We start from the raw sequence: 19,526 nt of genomic DNA on the forward strand, positions 1-19,526 counted from the left end.
ATATCTGCCTTATCGCATCCCTACCATATTTTTTATTGCGAATTTCCAAAACTACGTATCATATTGCAAATTTCAGATTTGACTCCTGGTTTTACCCCTTCACTAACACAGCATTCTCTTCCAGTACGAATTTCCAAACACTTAACTTTATCTCACCCCTTCACAACAACAATCACGCACATTCACAATTCAAGGTTCTAGCTTTAGCGGTTTCGGCCAGAACCCGAAAAGGTCCGTTAAATTTTCGGCATTTAAAATGGCCATAAAAATCCACGTTTTCGGATATCCCCATATAACGGTACCTCTCGACTAAGTGTATTTTAAAAGAAGAACAAATGTATATTGTCCAATTTTCTTTAAATTTGGACCTTGAATACTCAGAGGATATAAAAGTTTTATTAAAAAATTCTCCACTTCAATCCACGTTTATTAGAAGAGATATTTTGAAGATTTAGAGTATTTTGAAAATCTTCTGCACATTTTCCAACCGAAATTCGGAATTTGTGGCATGAAAGGTTAGAAAACTTCTTTACAAAAAATTGTACTTATTGTGCACTGGTATGTCAACCGTATATAACGGAAATTTTTTGAAGGCATTTTAATTTAGGATTTTTTAATATCAGGGGGTAAATACTTTCTAGTTAACAAAATTGTCGCATTGGACCACGTTTTCAAATTTACATACCAAACAAAACAAAAAACATTTTTTGAAAAGATACTTCACGTTTGACTACTTAATTTCAGTACATTATTTATAAACTCCTTGGCTTTAACATCAAATCAATGGAACAATATTCAGTACAATTTTTCAAACTCAGAACTTTGTCTCAAATTTTAGAGCGATCTTCATAACAAATATTTTTCCATTTCGTATTTTTTTGTACAAATAGCGTATTTCCAAATTATATAATCCCAGTTTTGTTCCTACACCCAACACCAAATTTAGTACCTTAAATATTTAAAATGGTTTTGATACCAACATGTTATCCAACTTATCGTACACATAGGTAAACGTTTTAAAAATTACTTCCTTATATTCAACATATATCCTAACTCCAATTCACTTTTCCAGTTTTACCAGTTCCCCTGAAACCCATTTGGGGACTATTTAGTAGTTTTTGTATAAATAAGTACGAATTTTCAAAACCTCCTCCCTACCTCCACTCTAATACCGAATTTCAAAATTCCATTTCTAACCTTTACAAAATCACAAATTGTACAAAATTCTATACCATATAGCAAATACCAAAAGGTACCAAATTTTGTACCATTTAGCACTTTTCGTACACGATATCCAATGTAGTTCCATTTAGCACTTTTCCATAAGTACGAATTTCCAAAACTACCTCAATCCTACACTCCAACAATAATCTGTTCATGCAAATACAAATTATAGCGAATTTCGTACCATTTAGTACTGCTTCGTGCACATTAGTACGATTTTCCAAAGCTACCTCCATATGTCAATTCTATATTCCAACAGTAATCTTAATTCCAAATTTCAGGATTCCAGCTCTTCAAATCCAAATCATACTAAACTCAGTACCATTTAGGACTTTTCGACCTTTGGTACATCTTTCTTACTCTTCATCAGTGACCCCCATTCCAAATTTCAGGATTCCGGCCCTATTCGTTAACCCATATCCAAATTGTACTATATTTAGTACCATTTAGTATTTTTCGTATACTTTTAATTCGAATTTCCAAAAACCTTTCTTTTTTACTCTCCATCAGTGACCCTCATTACAAATTTCAGGATTCCAGCTCCATCCGTTCACCCAAATCCAAATTGTACTAAATTTAGTACCATTTAGTACTTTTCGTATTTACAAAAACCTTTCATTGCTACTCTTCATCAGTGACCCTCATTCCAAATGTCTGTATTCCAGCTCAATCCATTCACCCAAATCAAAATTGTACTAAATTTAGTACCATTTAGTACTTTTCGTACCCTTGTAATTCGAATTTCCAAAAACCTTTCTTTTTTACTCTCCATCAGTGACCTTCATTCCAAATTTCAGGATTCCAGCTCTATTCGTTCACCCAAACCCAAATTGTACTAAATTTAGTACTATTTATTACTTTTCGTATATTATAGTTCGAATTTCAAAAACCTTTCGTTTTTACTTTTCATCAGTGATCCTCATACCAAATTTCAGGATTCCAGCTCTATCCGTTCACCCAAATCCGAAGTGTACTAAATTTAGTACCATTTAGTACTTTTCGTGCACTTATGGTTCGAATTTCTAAAAACCTTTCTTTGCTACTCTCTATCAGTGACCCTTATTACAAATTTCAGGATTCCAGCTCAATCCTTTCACCCAAATCCAAATTGTACTAAATTTAGAACCATTTAGAACATTCCGTGTACTTATAGTTCAAGTTTCCAAAAACCTTTCTTTGTTACTCTCCACCAGTGACCCTAATTTCAAATGCCTGTATTCCAGCTCAATCCGTTCACCCAAATCAAAATTGTACTAAATTTAGTACCATTTAGTACTTTGCGTACCCTTACAGGTCGAATTTCCAAAAACCTTTCATTGTTACTCTTCATCAGTGACCCTCATTCCAGTATTCCAGCTCTATCCGTTCACCCAAAACCGAATTGTACTAAATTTAGTACCATTTAGTACTTTTCGTGCACTTATGGTTCGAATTTCTAAAAACCTTTCTTTGCTACTCTCCATCAGTGACCCTCATTACAAATTTCAGGATTCCAGCTCAATCCGTTCACCCAAATCCAAATTGTACTAAATTTCAGGATTCCAGCTCTATCCGTTCATCCAAATCCGAATTGTACTAAATTTAGTACCATTTAGTACTTTTCGTGCACTTATGGTTCGAATTTCCATAAACCTTTCTTTGTTACTCTCCACCAGTGACCCTAATTTCAAATTTCAGGATTCTAGCTCCATCCGTTCACCCAAATCCGAGTTGTACTAAATTTAGTACCATTTAGTACTTTTCGTATAGTTCGAATTTACAAAAACCTTTCATTGTTACTCTTCATCAGTGACCCTCGTTCAAATGTCATTATTCCAGCTCAATCCGTTCACCCAAATCAAAATTGTACTAAATTTAGTACCATTTAGTACTTTTCGTACCCTTGTAGTTCGAATTTCCAAAAACCCTTTGGTACATCTTTCTAGCTCTCCATCAGTTACCCTCATTCCAAATTTCAGAATTCTAGCTCTGCCTAATACAAAGGGTACCATATTTAGTACCTTTTAGTACTTTTCGTACACTTCTAGGTCGAATTTCCAAAAACCCAGCCTTATCTCACCCCTACACACCAACAGCAACCTACACCCAAAATTTCAACTTTCTAGCTTCAGCGGTTTCGTCTGGGCGCTGATGAATCAGTCAGTCAGTCAGTCAGTCAGTCACTCACCTCACAACTCTTTTATATATATAGATTTATTAACTCTATAAAATCTCATGCGACCAATCGTAAACGTGTAAAACACGACAAACTCTGTTGCAAAAACAGTTGCAACTTTTGGTACTTTTTGAGTAGAGTTGTTTTTTTTTGCACAAATACCGAATACAACACTGTATTTTTGGTGGATTTGTGCCGGATTTAAAATAAACCCAGTCGTGAGAGGATTTAATTTTTGTATGGCAAATCTGGTCAGATTAGACCATATTAAGCAATAAATCCTCATGAAGTGGGTTAACCCGGCAAAAAGCTGTAGTGTAACCGTGCTATTAGCTAGAGTTGAAGGCTTAACATCAATACCACGCTTGCCCAAGTTGATGGACCTAGATGTTTTGCTGGAAATAATAGCTAAGTGGAGAGTCAAGTACCATTTCAAATTAATTTCGTTGTTTTGTCCTTCTTTAAATCGGAATTTATTTGACATTTGCGCTATGGAGTTTATATTTGAAATCCAAACCCACTGGGTTAATCCGGGTAAGTGTATTCGGGGTATTAAGGGCAAGTGTAAAATGGGTTTTAAATAGCTCTTACAATAAATGAAACTCTTGCATAATTTTTTATTAACATTTTTATTTAATTTGTACACTCTAGTGATTTTATAAAACTAAAGGTCTATCTTTACATTTAATTGTCTACAAAGTTTTTGTTTTGCAGTTCCTTCATTTCGTTGGTATGTGCCAATTTAATATTTATCGTTAGATCGAATATTTCGTTATAAGTTTCCCCACATGCGGAACATTGGTGGCCATGATATATTATGTATCTGGTCAGGCCGAACTGAGTCTTAAAAATTCTGCCTCAAATTTCGGTCCAATGTATACGAAATTTATGTTTGTCCATTCTGTAAAATCGTTGCTGTAGATTCAACGCGTGGTACCTGCGACTTAGATTAATGCATCTTTTTACAATGCCTATCAAGACCTAGTTGCGTGGCAAATCTTTTAGGGCATATTTCGCATATATACACTGACGACGCAGGATGTTTAATTGCCACATGTTCCCGGAGACTATCTGATCGTTTATAACAATTACCACATATTTCACATTTATGTTCACGAGGTGGTCGAGTTTCTGGATGCATCATGTAGGAATGCCTATCAAGACCTTGTTGTGTGGTCAATTTAACATTGCAAATTTCGCACATATACTCTGAATCTATAAACGAGGAATGTTTTTTTCTCATATGTGTCCGCAGAGGAATAGCTCCTCTAAAACATATACCACATATTTCACACTTATGTTTTTTATCAGGTATTTGAGTGGAATGAGCTCCTGGATGCATCCGGTCATAATGCCTATCAAGACCTATTTGAGTGGTAAATCTTGTATTGCATATTGGGCACATATATTCTGAATCTATAGACAACGGATGTTTATCTCTTATATGTGACCGGAGAGATTTAATGTCTGTATAAGAACATTCACATAGTTCACACTGAATACGAGATTTAGCTTCTGGACGCATAATATTAGGGGAATGAGCTTCAGTATGCATTCGGTTGAAATGCCTACCAAGACCTATTTCTGTGGTGCATTCTGTATGACATATTTCGCAGATATATTTTTTATCAATCAAAGAATGTTCTTTTCTCATATGTCTAGTTAGAGTTTGTTTCTTTTTATAACAACTACCACATATTTCACATTTGTGTTCAGTGGATGTTTGAGTTTCTGGATGCGCCCGATAGGAATGTCTATCAAGACCTATTTGTGTGATAAATTTGTCATTACAAATTTCGCAAATATAGTTTGAATCTATAGATGCAGGATGTTTACTTCTTATATGTGCCCGCAAACTTTTGGATTCCGCATAACAACTACCACATATTTCACATTTATTTTCAGTAGATCTTTTCAGTGTTTCTGGATGCTTCCTTATAGAGTGCAATTCAAGACCTACTTGTGTGATACATGTTTGATTACAAATTTTGCAGATATACTGGGCATTCGTAGACAAAATATGTTTTTGTCTCATATGTGCCATTAGATATTTCTTGTCTATGTAAGATTTACCACATAGTACACACTTATATACACGGGCAGATAAAATGACAGATCTCTTCTCATTATTATCAGCACTGTTAACGTCTGTATCACCATTGTTCTCAAGGTCTTTACTATCTTCCTCATCTGTGTGTACATCCATTATTTCTAATTTGGGTAAGGATATCTCTTGAGTTGTTGTAGTAGTTAGATGCTGTTGTGTAACCTCTTGATGGTGATGTACATCATGGGTAATTACTTCCTTACGATCATAAGATTTCCATGAGTAAATGCTAGCTGAAAATTCGTCCATTTCATCTACGTCCTCTTCTTTGATAACAGTAATTGTGTATTCATCGACATTCTCTGGTAAAAATTCTTCCATTTTATCCATGTCGGGTTCATCTTCTTTAATATTAATTCCCATATTTGTAGAATTTTCATATTTTGTTGAATTGTAGCTTAGTGTATTTGTATCATTGGTAGCATCTTCCTGTTTATAATCATTATCAAATGGTTCAGTTTTTATGGAAAAAACTTCCGACATTTTTCCTGCGAATATTCTCGTTTTCAATTGAGGAAAATAATTTTACTGCAAAGTATTTAGTGGTGGCTGTAAAGAAAATACAAAGTTTTCTTATGTACATAAATATTTTAAAGTTTTTTGTTTTTTTTTTTTTTTTTTTTTTTGTAAAAAACATTTTTTATGTTACAATATTTAATTTTGATAACTCAAGTATAAAAAAATCACATTTTATCTATCTTAAGCTTATGAGCTTTCCAAAAAAAAAATGCAAAATTTTGTGTCAAAATTCCAGTGAAATTATTCTTGTGTGGACCGCGACATTTGTCAGAAAACTATCATAGATTAATGTATGCATAGATGAAGGATTACTCAATTTTTCCGCGGTCAAGTCACTCAAACACGAAAACTCAAAAAAGTTCGAAGACGATTTTTGGGGAAAATGACAATATTTTCTTGCATATTTTTGTCTGAGAATAAAGTTCACATCAAAAACAAACCCCATGTAGTCCTCGGCCAGAACAAAATATTTATTTACTTGTATTTTTTGCATTTTACATTGAATTTCTCAGTCAATACCGTTCCGTCGTCTATAAATTCATTAGTCTATGAAACTATTTCCTTGGTCACACTAGATGGTTTCATTGAAACAATTTCATGAATCCAGGGTTACTAGGTCGATAGAGCAAACTTAGTCCCGGTCCACACTAGCGTGAATTTCATTAAAAAATTTCATGAAATTAGGTGTTCTTAAATCGAATTCCCCACTACAGCAATTTTGTGATTTTACTCTACTATGGACGTCGATCTAGAGACGCATAATTTCATATCAATATTTCAGTGAAATTACTGTAGTGTGGCCCGGGACTTATGAAGTTACTGTAGTGGGGAACTCGATTTAAGAATCCCTAAAAGTTTCAATGAAACCACTCTAGTGTGACCTTCGACTATGCTATATTTTTCAAAAAAAAAAAAACGCTCTACAAAAACAACACGTTTGGCAAAACACATTTAAAATGTCCAACCACAACAGCAAAAAAATTATCAAAAATACCGATTATTAGTTGCTTAAATAGTAACTGCTATCTCCGGAATGTACCAGTAGTGGGCATCTTTCGTATTTGAGTTCAAATAACTTAAAATTACTGTAACAAAGTATGCAAATAATATCAAAAAGCCCTCAACAATACTCTCAGCTAACTATGGGTAAAATTTCATTGAGCTAATGCTTGGTTTACATTTACAAAATCCACTCGATTTCAACTGTCAATTCCTTTGCGTATACGTCAAATGAAAACTCATCAAAAATCCATTGGATTTCATTTGACGTTTAAGCAATGGAATTGACAGTTGAAATCGAGTGGATTTCGTATATGTAAACTTACTATAAGACCATTTATTGTATCGGAATTTACCTTTTTAGTTAGTGAGTGTTTTTCACCACAACCGAAAATGCATGTCTCTTAAGAAAAAAAAAATAGTCATAATACAACATAATAATGTCTGTAATTACCCTGTAGGAAATGTCAATAGTGAATCTATACTGACTTACTACTGACGTTGTCAACAGTACTACTGACAAACTGTACACAACTAATGTAATTTCTTATAGACATTTTTTATGAACGTGTCATTCGAAGTCAGTTGTTGACCATGTGTTGACATTGGAGGTAGTAAGTCAGTATAGACCAGTGTTCACCAGCAACAACAAATTCAACCGCTGCGTTTGTGTTGGACACACACACGAGATTATCTATCCCTCTCTAGATAAACATCGTGTGCGTTAATTCATTGCTAAAACAAAGAAGATGATCGGTGGTGAGAGCAACGTTCAAACTCACCACAATTGAGATTGTGTGTGTTCACACAGACACGGCTCGCGAGCCCAGTGGTGATTAACACTGGTATAGACATTGGATGTGGTGAGTCAGTATAGACATTGGATGTGGTGAGTCAATAGTACCAGATTTTCAATACAAAATTTTTTGGCTTATAAGTAGATGAAGTTACACTTTTGTTTAAATACTATATTTCATTAAAGAAAAAACAAATACTATTGAAAGTAAAGCCAGTGTTTTGAAGGCTGGGTAAACATTTTAACATTTAAATAATAAAAAAAAAACGTTTTAATGTCCTTAAAACTTTGTGCGACTTGTCTGCTTAAAATAGTTCTTCTTCTGTTGCACTTATCGTTTTATCAGGCGATTGAAATTATATGCCTTAAATTCACGATATTTCATTGATTTTTCACAAAAATAATTTTTTCACGAAGCGCAAAAATTATTTTGCACCAAACAATTAAGAAAAAAAGGCTGTGTTCCTTTACTTACCTGAGGTTACCATTTTTACCATTTGTTACCATTTTTAACCTGCAAAGCGTTCCTTAACCCCAAAAAGTGGTAAAACTGGGTGCAATTTTTAAGAGAGTGAGCGAGAAGAGATAGCGAAAATGCATTTCTCTTCTACCACAGGGTACCAGACGAATTTCTTCTGGTAAAAATGGCATAACTGTTTTTTTTCGATATTTTTTGACCATTATTTGACAATGAAGAAAAAAATGAACAATAAACAGAAGAAAAAGGCGAACGCTGACAAAAGAAAATGAAATAAAATAAGAAAATTGAATTTTTATTTTTCTTTTTGACATTGCTACCAGTATAGGAATTCTGTAACTTTTATCGATTCAAAAGTTGTTAAAATTTCTTTTGTTTTTGTAACAACTACAAAACAAACAAATGAAATTGTTGTAAAATAAACAATGAGTAAAGTTGTTAAAAAGTTACAGAATAGGCCCACAGGAGGCCTATTCTGTAACTTTTTAACAACTTTACTCATTGTTTATGTTACAACAATTTCATTTGTTTGTTTTTTAGTTGTTACAAAAACAAAAGAAATTTTAACAACTTTTCAATCGATAAAAGTTACAGAATAGGCCTACAGATCTACCATTTTTAGTTCTTTTAGTCCATATTTATATTAGGCAAAATTCCTTGCGATAACTGTCTGTTTGTAGGTGAGAGAGGGTGTTGAGAAGCAAAGGGTTACCACATTCCTCACCTCTCCCTCCATCAAATTGACAATTGCCGCAAGGAAAATTGCCTAATATAAATATGGACTTACTTTTATGGCAAAACTGTTCATGAGAGAGCAATTTTGACAGTTTTCTCTTTTACCATTTTTTTTTTCGTAACAAAGTAAAGGAACACAAAGCTATAAGAAGATGCTTCTTTGGGCTATCATCTTTCAATATAAACAATGCTTCTTCTTATTAAGGTAAAAGTATCAATAGTTGACAACCTGTCGACAATGTGTAGACTTTGTCACCATAATAGTAGACAAAGTGGTGACATGTCAACACATGACCCCATACTACCTACAGCGTATATTAAAATTACAAAAAATTTAACAAATTTGTTTTTGTGTTGGTAGAGAATAGTAAAAAAAAACAATTTAGAAAAATAAATTATTAAAAAATTATTGAAATTCTGCCATTTTTGCCGATGCCGACTTTAGGGACAATAAAATGTAAAGTTTGCCAGAAATCGGCATTGCGTGAAAAACACACACTTTTTCCATTATTTTTTGCTCAAAATGTCACAAAAATCTTAAATAAATAATTTAAAGTCTAACTAATAAAAATAGCTTATTCAAATAACGAATTTTTAGTGATTTTGGGCAATATAATACGGCGTTTATATTATAGTTTTTAGCAGGGTTAACCTTCTTTATGAGGATTTATTTGAAGTATACACAATGGAAATGACATTTGAAACTTAGACCCTAACCCGGTTATATGTAAACGGCCTATTAGGCATGGTTTGAAGTGCGCACGTTTGTGGCATGCCGGCAATTGGGTAATAGTTGCCGACTATAGGCACAAACTAATTTATTTAAGCAATATATTTAAAATTTCCAATTATTATGATGCCAAATTATTTGGAATATGAACTAATACTGTAAATACCATTGACCTTTTAACTAATTTGGTTTAACATCAACCAACAACAAATAACAAATCTAAAACGAAAAATTTTAAATGAATTTCAAATGTTAACAAAATCTTTACAGCCAGTTTCTGTATGTCGAAAGAAGAATGTGTGCGAATGAAACACGCCCGAACTTTAGTTTTCGAAAAAAATTTACCTTTGCTTTTGCTTCAAAACAAAAAACAAATTTGAAAAACACACAAGAGTTTGGACGTGTTTCTTTCGCACACATTTTTCTTTCGACATACAGAAACAGGCTGTTAATTTATTTACTTATTAAAAGCAATATCGTTTGAAATATTTATTATTTGTGTAAAAGTATGTTTTTTCTTATTTATAATAATATAATAATTATAATAAAAACGATACAAAGTATAACATTTATATACTAAAATACAAGGTGCCGACTGCAATCCCACGGCAGCGGGTTGTTTCGTACCGGATTGACCCGGAACAACACAAAACCAATGTTCCGGCCAGCGGCTGCCACCTCAGTGTGTACATGTTCGTATTTGTTTCGTTTTTCTGTGTTGGGAGCAGCATATCCCGGAATGCCTGCTCCGAATTCTATTGGTCCGAGCCGGGACGGAAGAAAACCCAGGACCAATATATCTGTGCTCAGTTTGTCACATTCGCATCTTCACCCACATCCAACCTTCGGTGAGATGCAATAGATGTCAGGAGTGGGTGCATCTAAGGGGTTGCTCTGGACTCGTCCACGTGAGGGACTACGACAGGGACTATGTTGCTGCATGCTGTGTGAACACAGTTCCCAGTGAGTCGTCGTCGGATTACGAGACTCCCTCGTCGTCTGATTACGAAACTCCCCCGCAGTCCCCTCGACAACAACCACACACGCAGCCTTTAACACCAGCCGTTGTTGTCCCAATCCCCGAAAATGCAGCCTTTTTGCAATTGAATTGCAATGGACCCCGAGGTAAGATCGAAGAGATAGTAGATTTTATGAGTCGGAAGAATATCAAGGTCGCGGCGGTGCAGGAAACCAAGCTGAACAACAACCACAGCTTAGAGCATTGCAATGGTTACAATGTTCTGAGGAAAGATCGCACCAGAAGTGGAGGTGGGGGATTGGCTTTCCTATTGCACCAGTCTGTCCAATACAGACCTATCTCGCTTGAGCCTGTCTCTAATGACCCATACATGGAATGTATGGGGGTAGCAGTCAGGTGTGGAGCTGCCGAGATAGAGTTGCTGAATGTATACATCCCGCCGAGAAATAGCTGTATCCATGATTATAGGCCTGACATTAGCCCGCTCTTGCAAGGTCATAATCGTCTGGTCCTGGGGGATTTTAATGCGCATCATGAGATGTGGCATTCGGCCCTCGGAAACGACCAGAGAGGTACAGCGCTGGCTGAGCACATTGATAGCTCTACGTTTTGCACGGTCAATGAGGACGCCCCTACCAGAATTAGAGGAGAGTGTCACAGTTCGCCTGACATAACCATCGTGTCACCTGGTCTGACAAATGACGTTACCTGGCAACCCGTCATTTCCCTTGGATCAGACCATCTCCACATAATTGTCTCCATTAGCAGACCACCCGACTTCATCACCTCTGAACGCCGTACGTTCGTCAATCATAAAAAAGCTGATTGGCCGAGTTTCAGAGAGTTCACCAATCACCGCTTCAGAGAATTGCCCAATCCTTCTGATGTTCGGGTAGCGGAAAGGACGTTCCGGGACATCATCACTGCTGCAGCCGCTCGCCATATCCCTGCTGGTCGAATACCCGAAGTAAGACCAAATTTCCCAGCAGAGGCGACGGGATTAGCAAACGAGCGTGATGAGCTTCGTCGTATCAACCCCAATGACCCCAGAGTCAGGGAGCTGACACTGGAAGTTAACAGGCTGGTCGGCGAGCATAAGCGAAACAAATGGTTAAATCATCTGAAGAGTTGCAACATTGGAGCCGGTATAGGTGAATTGTGGGCAACGGTTAAGTCACTCTCGAACCCTGGAAGAAGGGAAGATAGGACCTCAGTCACGTTTGGCGACGTTACGTCGACTGACCCGAAGAGGTGCGCAAGTAATTTCAATCGACAGTTTGTCGAGCATCCCGAGAGTGACAGGACTAAGAGAAGAGTATTACGTCGCATCAGATCTCTTCCTGCCGAGGATGAACCACCACAATTTACAATGGATGATGTTGCCAATGCCATCAGGAACGCTAAATCATCCAAAGCGTTGGGCCCTGATGGAATCTCCATGATAATGTTGAAGCAGCTGGATGAGCCGGGAGTCGAGTATCTCACCAAAGTCTTCAACTTGTCGCTAGCCACCCTCGTTGTTCCCGAAGTCTGGAAAATGGGCAGGGTGGTCCCACTACGGAAGCCAGGCAAGGATGCCAGCAAAAGTGAATCGTACAGACCGATTGCGCTTTTGTCACCCGTAGCAAAGACACTTGAGGCCTTGATCCTCCCCAGTATCAGAAATAGCTATCAAGTTGCCGATCATCAACATGGATTCCGTAAGCAGCACAGCACGACAACAGCGCTGCACGCCATTACCACATATATCTGTAAAGGACTCAACCAGAGACGGCCGTGCGATAGAACAGTGATGGTGCCTCTTGACTTATCAAAAGCCTTTGATACAGTCAAACACTCCACGCTGTTTGAGGACATTGAGCAGACAACCCTCCGGCCAAGCTTGAAACGTTGGATAGTCAACTATATGTGTGGACGCCAGTCGTACGTGGAATTCAGGAATAAGAAGTCCAAACCTCGTAGAGTGAAACAGGGAGTTCCCCAAGGTGGGGTGATATCTCCGGAACTGTTTAACCTCTACCTCTCCTGTATTCCACCCCCTCCAGACGGCATTGAGATCGTGACGTATGCGGATGATTGCACGATCCTGGCGTCGGGTACCTATCCTGATGACATCTGTGAGAGACTGAACAACTATTTAACTGATCTTACCACCTTTTTCCATTCGAGGAATATGCAGATTTCCCCCACAAAATCTACAGCCACTCTGTTCACCACATGGACAGCGCAGTTTGGACGTGAGTTGAATGTCGTGGTCGACGGTAGCAGAATTCCGACCACAAACTGCCCTAAAATTTTAGGGGTCACATTCGACACTACTTTCACGTCGTGCGCACACGCCACAGCTATCTGCGACAAGTTGAAAAGTAGGAACAAGGTCCTCAAGTCCCTGGCCGGCAGCACTTGGGGTGCAGATAAAGAAACCTTGTTGACCACATATAACGCGATAGGTCGGTCTGTGGTAAGCTATGCGGCTCCAGTCTGGTCCCCGAGATTGTGTGATTCGAACTGGAAAAAGATTCAAACTTGCCAAAATGCAGCCCTGAGAACAGCGACAGGGTGCCTTCTCAAATCTTCAGTGGACCATCTACATGAGGAGGCAAAAATTCTTCCTGTCAAGCAACACAATGAGATGCTTTCGTTGCAGTACCTGCTTGGATGTTATCGTATGAGCCATCCCAATCACCATCTTGTGGGTAGGCCCGGCCCATTCAGGGAGATCAGGAAGGATATCCATGCTCTAGAGTGAGAGGTCCAACGATACAGGAGAGAACCCCTAGATCAACAAGCATATCAAGCAGGATTGAATAGCATTCACACGGACGCAGTTGCCAAGGCCTTAAGCAATTATAGTGTGAATAAAGTACTTGGAGTACATCCTCCATCTATCGCAGCTGAGGAGCGTCAGCTGCCACGACAAACTAGAGTAGTTTTGGCCCAACTACGCTCGGGATATTGCAGTCGCCTAAATTCTTATTGGGCGGAAATCGATCGCACCGTGCAAGACATCTGCCCAGTATGCGGCATGGGCCCGCACGACACACAACACCTTTTTAACTGCCCCGCCAAACCTACCCATCTAACTCCAGTGGATCTATGGCTACATCCCATCGAAGCAGCCACTTTTCTTGAACTGGAGATAGACCCAGAGCCAGATTGAACAGAGGAACGAACAAATAAACATAACAAAAACACTGTTACAACAACAACAACTACTGGAACATGTGATGCCGACTATTGCAAATGCACTATTCTAACAAATTCGCAAATTTCACAAGTTTTAAAAGGAAGATTTCAACATTTCTTTATCTCATCGGAAAGTAAACAAAATTTCGAAGCAAATAAGCTTTATTTCATTGCAATTGGAAAAATTGGTTCGGACTGGCGAAGGATTGAAGTTAGGAAACGCTTTAAAGTGCCGACTATTGGTAAGGTAGTTACCTTATTAAATATGTCTTGCTTCAAACCATGATGAAATTATAAGGTAGCGTAAAACGGCCAGCTGATTGGTTTCAATCTGTCAAATTTTCTGTTATTGTGAATAAAATGTATGAAAACTTAAACAAACGTATTGAAGAATTTTCGGCTAAAAATTAGTTGTCGTTGTGCTACTTAGTCCCGGTACACACTATAGCTATTTCATTGAAGAAATTGCATGAAATTATGCGTCTCTGGATCGAGTTCCCCACTACAGCAATTCCGTGATATTACTTTACTATAAAACTCGATCTAGTGACGCAAAATTTCATGACATTTTCCAATGAAATCAATGTAGTGTGGACCGGGACTTACGTGACCTTTTAAATACATAGATCTTGCTTCAAAACATTCAATACAATGACTGCACATACTCGCTTGTATGTTTACTGGTATTCATGGTGGAATAAGAAGGTGTTACATCAAATCATACCAAACGTCAAATTTGGTCACAATAATGTATTGTTATGAATTGCTTGTTTACATTTTGTATGTGTTTTTATTCACGATAATGCATTTTGACAACTAGTGTGATAACCAGCTGTTTTTGCAGCTGTACCTGTATTTGGTCTGTTCCTTTACTTTCGAAAATGGTAAAACCGGCAAAAGTAGTAAAAATTGTAAAATGCTCCCATATGAATTATATGGTGTCTGAAGTAAAGGAACGCTTTACGAGTAAAAAGTGGTAAAACTTGAAGATTCTTGAACGTAAAGAAACAGCTATTATTGTGCCATGCTGGTATTATAAGCTTCGTTCCAGAACTAAACAGTTTTTACACATTTAACACATTTTGCACATTTTTGCCCAAAATGCGTTCCCGTACACCAAAAAAGTTGCAAAATGTTCACTTCTCTTTGAACAAAAATGGCGCTGAATAGCTTTCTCTTTAGAAACTTTTTACACGACAAATGGGCGAGTAAAAATGTGCAACATGTTTGCCGGCTTCGGATTGGCTGACACGTCGACTTTGACATTTGTTCCAGATTTTAAGTCAGTCTGGTTACTTTCCCAGCAAGAACTTTCTCAGAGTGTAAGAACGTTTTCAGACGATAAGGTTTGACTGCTCAAAAACGTGGTTTCCGCTTTCACACTCATTCGTAATTTTCACATCTAGTGTTGATTTTTTGAAGTCATTGTATAGAAGCGTACTTTTTGAACAAAAAGAAGTACGGTTTTACATAAATGTACCAAAAAGGTTTATGTGTGTATTGTATTTGAAAATTAAAAAAGTAATTCTTGTGAATCCCATAAAATTGTGTAAAATGTATGCGTTGTTAAAATTGTTGCCTCATGCGCGCATGCCATGTAAAAAATAATGTAATAATTCTTACCACCTGAAGGTAAGATGATACCTGCGTCACCAGCGTAAATTTTTCAAGAAAGATTTTTATGAAATGGGGATATACCACCAGCTGATCGAATATGAAAAGTCAAATGCCTTTATAAAAAAATTGTTTTTGTTGTAATTTCCCCAACAACATAAAGAAAGTTTTGACATAACATATTCAAAATTTTACGATGCCACTACCTGGGTAATTGTGCCATGGATATACCTTTGTTATTAACAGGTACATAGAAGTCATGTTTTGAAGAACACCTTTATTTGTAAAAAATATGATGAAACAGGTAGATAAGATCTTACATGCTAGTGTTGTATGTATGGTACTTTATGTACGTTTTCGTTTACTTACTTCCACATTTTGTTTCAACACTGACACAATTTACGAATGACAATCAAAACGGACAACGCATTTTTGAGCAGGCAAACCTTATCGTGTGAAAACGTTCTAAGGGGTTTTATTCTCTTTTGCTAGAAAATTGTAAAAAGTAACCAGACACCTTCCCAGCAAAAACCAGCAAGCAATCAGCTGACTTGCCAAAACAGAACAATTTGTCCGCCAACAAAGGAAGCAAACACGTTGTATTTTATTACAAATAAAAAAGAAAATGAAACAAAAAAGTATTTTTCCACTTTACAAATTTGTCTATGTTATTTCCACAATAAAATTGATTTTAATTTTCACAAACATAAACCAACGAAAACTTAACAACAGTTGATTGATTGTTTTCAGGAAGAAGAAGAGTTAAAAGTTCTTGCTAGAAGAAATTTGTCCAGCAAGAATTTGCAAAACTCTCAGTGAAAGAACTGTCAAAATGTCTCTCTCGAATCGCTCTCTTTTGCTGGTTTTTTGTGTTAACAGACGACTTCCAGCAACAATTGGTACAAATTGTTACAAATTTTAGGGTAACCAGACACACCTTTTATGACGTTTCTGCCATTTTTCCGTTCCCGTACATTTTGGAAAAATGTGTATGTGGAACTTATTTTCGAAGGTTTTCTCTTTTGACACTTTTACCATTAAAAAAGTACTGGAACGAAGCTATAATAATGGTCCATATGTTCTTTAAATATAAGCTCTGTAGAATTAACAGTATCAAAATGCAATTAAAAAACCGACGTTTTTCCTAGATATTTTCTTGTAACAATTTGTTCCAATGTGAAACACTGTGAGAGCAAACCAATTGACACACACTCTCGTTACCATCCACAAACAGCGTATGGTGGTTTTGACATTTCACATTATTTCTTTGATAGACAGACACACTTCATCCTTAATATAAAAAAATAAAAAAAATATATCTACCTTGAATTTGATGCGTGTTGACGAATATAGTTTAATAACACTTATTTATTGTTAATTTATTATGTTTGGTTATAAACTTCTACGAAAAAAATTAAAAGTAAATAACGCGTAGGTTCGAAGTAAAGAATGGTACTGTTCAAGCTGTTCTGTTGTCGTTTTAAAAAGAGAACCAAGTTGTGTGAACAGAGTGAGTGAGAGGGAGAAGAGATAACATTGGGGTTATTTTGGCATAGCACAATTAACAAGGTAGATGCTCAGCTCTTGAAACTTTTTCATAATTTTTTATTAAAATATTTATTGAATTTGTACACTGCAAGTGATGTTATAAAACTAAAGGTCTATCTTTACATTTTATTGCCTAAAAAGTTTTTTCCAGTTCCTCTATTTTGTTGGTATCATGAGGTCGAATATTTCATTATAAGTGATAGTGACTATGATTTATTATATACATATTTGATCAGGACGGACTGCGTCTTCAAAATTCTGCCTCATTTCGGGAAATTTATGTTTGGCCATTCTGTAAAATCGTTGCTGACGTTGATTCGACGCGTGGTACCTGCGATTTATATTTATGCGACATTTTACAATGCCTATCAAGACCTAGTTGTGTGACAAATCTTTTATTGCATATTTCGCAGATATACACTGACGACGGAGGATGTTTAATTGACACATGTTCCCGGAGACTATCTGGTCCTCTATAGCAATTACCACATATTTCACATTTATGTTCGAGAGGTGGTTGAGTTTCTGGATGCTTCATGTAAGAATGCCTATCAAGACCAAGTTGTGTGGTAAATTTAACATTGCAAATTTCGCAAATATACTCCGAATCTATAAACGAGGAATGTTTTTTTCTCATATGTGTACGCAGAGGAATAGCTCCTCTAAAACCTATACCACATAGTTCACACTTATGTTTTTTATCAGGTCGCGATTGAGTGGAATGAGCTCCTGGATGCACCCGGTCACAATGCCTATCAAGACCTAATTGAGTGGTAAATCTTGTATTGCATATTTCGCACATGTACTCTGAATCTATAGACAAAGGATGTTTATCTCTTATATGTACCCGGAGAGATTTAATATCTGTATAAGAACATTCACATAGTTCACATTGAATACGAGATTTAGCTTCTGGACGCATAATATTAGGGGAATGAGCTTCTGTATGCATTCGGTTGAAATGCCTATCAAGACCTTTTTCTGTGGTGCATACTGTATGACATATGTCGCAGATATACTTTTTATCAATCGAAGAATGTTCTTTTCTCATATGTCTAGTTAGATTTTCTTTCTTTTTGTAACAACTGCCACATATTTCACATTTGTTTTCAGTGGGTGTTTGAGTTTCTGGATGCGCCTGGTAATAATGTCTATCAAGACCTATTTGTGTGGTAAATTTGTCATTACAAATTTCGCAAATATACTTTGAATCTATAGATGCAGGATGTTTACTTCTTATATGTGCCCGAAGACTTTTGGATTTCGAATAACAACTACCACATATTTCACATTTATTTTCAGTAGGTCTATGTGTTTCTTCTGGATGCTTCCTGATAGAGTGCAATTCTAGACCTACTTGTGAGGTACATCTTTGATTACAAATTTTGCAGATATACTGGTCATTCGTAGACAACATATGTTTTTGTCTCATATGTGCCTTTAGATGTTTCTTTTCTTTATAAGATTTACTACATTGTTCACACTTATGTCGGGCAGATAAAATAACAGATCTCTTCTCATTAATATCAGCACTGTTAACGTCTGTATCACCATTGGTCTCAAGGTCTTTACTATCTTCCTCATCTGTGTGTACATCCATTATTTCTAATTTGGCTAAGGATATCTCTTGAGTTGTTGTAGTATGTAGATGTTGATGGTGAAGTACATCATGGGTAATTACTTCCTTACGATCATCAGATTTCCATGAGTAGATGCTAGCTGAATCTTCCGATAAAAATTCGTCCATTTCATCTACGTCCTCTTCTTTGATAACAGTATTTGTGGATTCATCGACATTCTCTGGTAAAAATTCGTCCATTTTATCCAAGTCGGGTTGATCTTCTTTAATATTAATTCCCATATTTGTAAAATTTTCAAGTTTTGTTGAGTTGTAGCTTAGTGTATTTGTATCATTGGTAGAATCTTCCTGTTTATAATCATTATCAAATGGTTCAGTTTTTATGGAAAAAACTTCCGACATTTTTCCTGCGAATATTTTCGTTTTCAATTGAGGAAAATAATTTTACTGCAAAGTATTTAGTGGTGGCTGTAAAGAAAATACATAGTATTCGTATGTACATAAATATTTTTAAGTTTTTTTTTTGTAAAAACATTTTTTATATTAAAATTTTTAAATTTGATAACACATTGAACTCAAGTATAAAAAAAATCACATTTTATCTATCTTAAGCTTATGAGCATTCCAAAAGAAAACCCAAAATTTCTTGTCAAAATTGCAGTGAAATTATTCTAGTTTAGACCGCGGCATTTGTCAGAAAACTATCATAGACTAATGAATGCATAGATGAAGGATTACTCAATTTTTCCGCGGTCAAGTCACTCAAACACGAAAACTCAAAAAAGTTCGAAGACGATTTTTGGGGAAAATGGCAATATTTTCTTGCATATTTTTGTCTGAGAATAAAGTTCACATCAAAAAATAACCCCATGTAGCC

General features: G+C 36.3%; 2 protein-coding genes across 11 annotated transcripts in view; one reads left to right on the forward strand and one right to left on the reverse strand.

The window, feature by feature from the left end:
* The window catches only part of LOC141403759 (uncharacterized), a 567,712-nt gene that overhangs the window by 532,368 nt on the left and 15,818 nt on the right, over positions 1-19,526 (forward strand). The window contains exon 1 of one of the 8 annotated variants that reach the window (XM_073986679.1): positions 16,975-17,091. The exons of the other annotated variants lie outside the window; for them this stretch is intronic. The gene's annotated coding sequence lies outside the window, so the exon portion shown is untranslated. Of the gene's footprint in view, positions 1-16,974; positions 17,092-19,526 lie in introns of those variants that run through there. 8 annotated transcript variants of the gene reach the window in all.
* The window catches only part of LOC141403770 (uncharacterized), a 31,568-nt gene that overhangs the window by 10,322 nt on the left and 1,720 nt on the right, over positions 1-19,526 (reverse strand). Inside the window, exons 2-3 of one of the 3 annotated variants that reach the window (XR_012412890.1) lie at positions 16,846-19,117; positions 3,990-6,035 (exon numbers count right to left, since the gene is read on the reverse strand). The exons of 1 other annotated variant lie outside the window; for it this stretch is intronic. The gene's annotated coding sequence lies outside the window, so the exon portion shown is untranslated. Of the gene's footprint in view, positions 1-3,989; positions 6,036-16,845; positions 19,118-19,526 lie in introns of those variants that run through there. One more of the 3 variants, XM_073986714.1, reaches the window with a different exon arrangement.

The sequence above is a fragment of the Musca autumnalis genome, unplaced genomic scaffold, assembly GCF_047663935.1.
Source record: "Musca autumnalis isolate F117 unplaced genomic scaffold, ASM4766393v1 scaffold_4, whole genome shotgun sequence".
NCBI classification, from domain to species: domain Eukaryota; kingdom Metazoa; phylum Arthropoda; class Insecta; order Diptera; family Muscidae; genus Musca; species Musca autumnalis.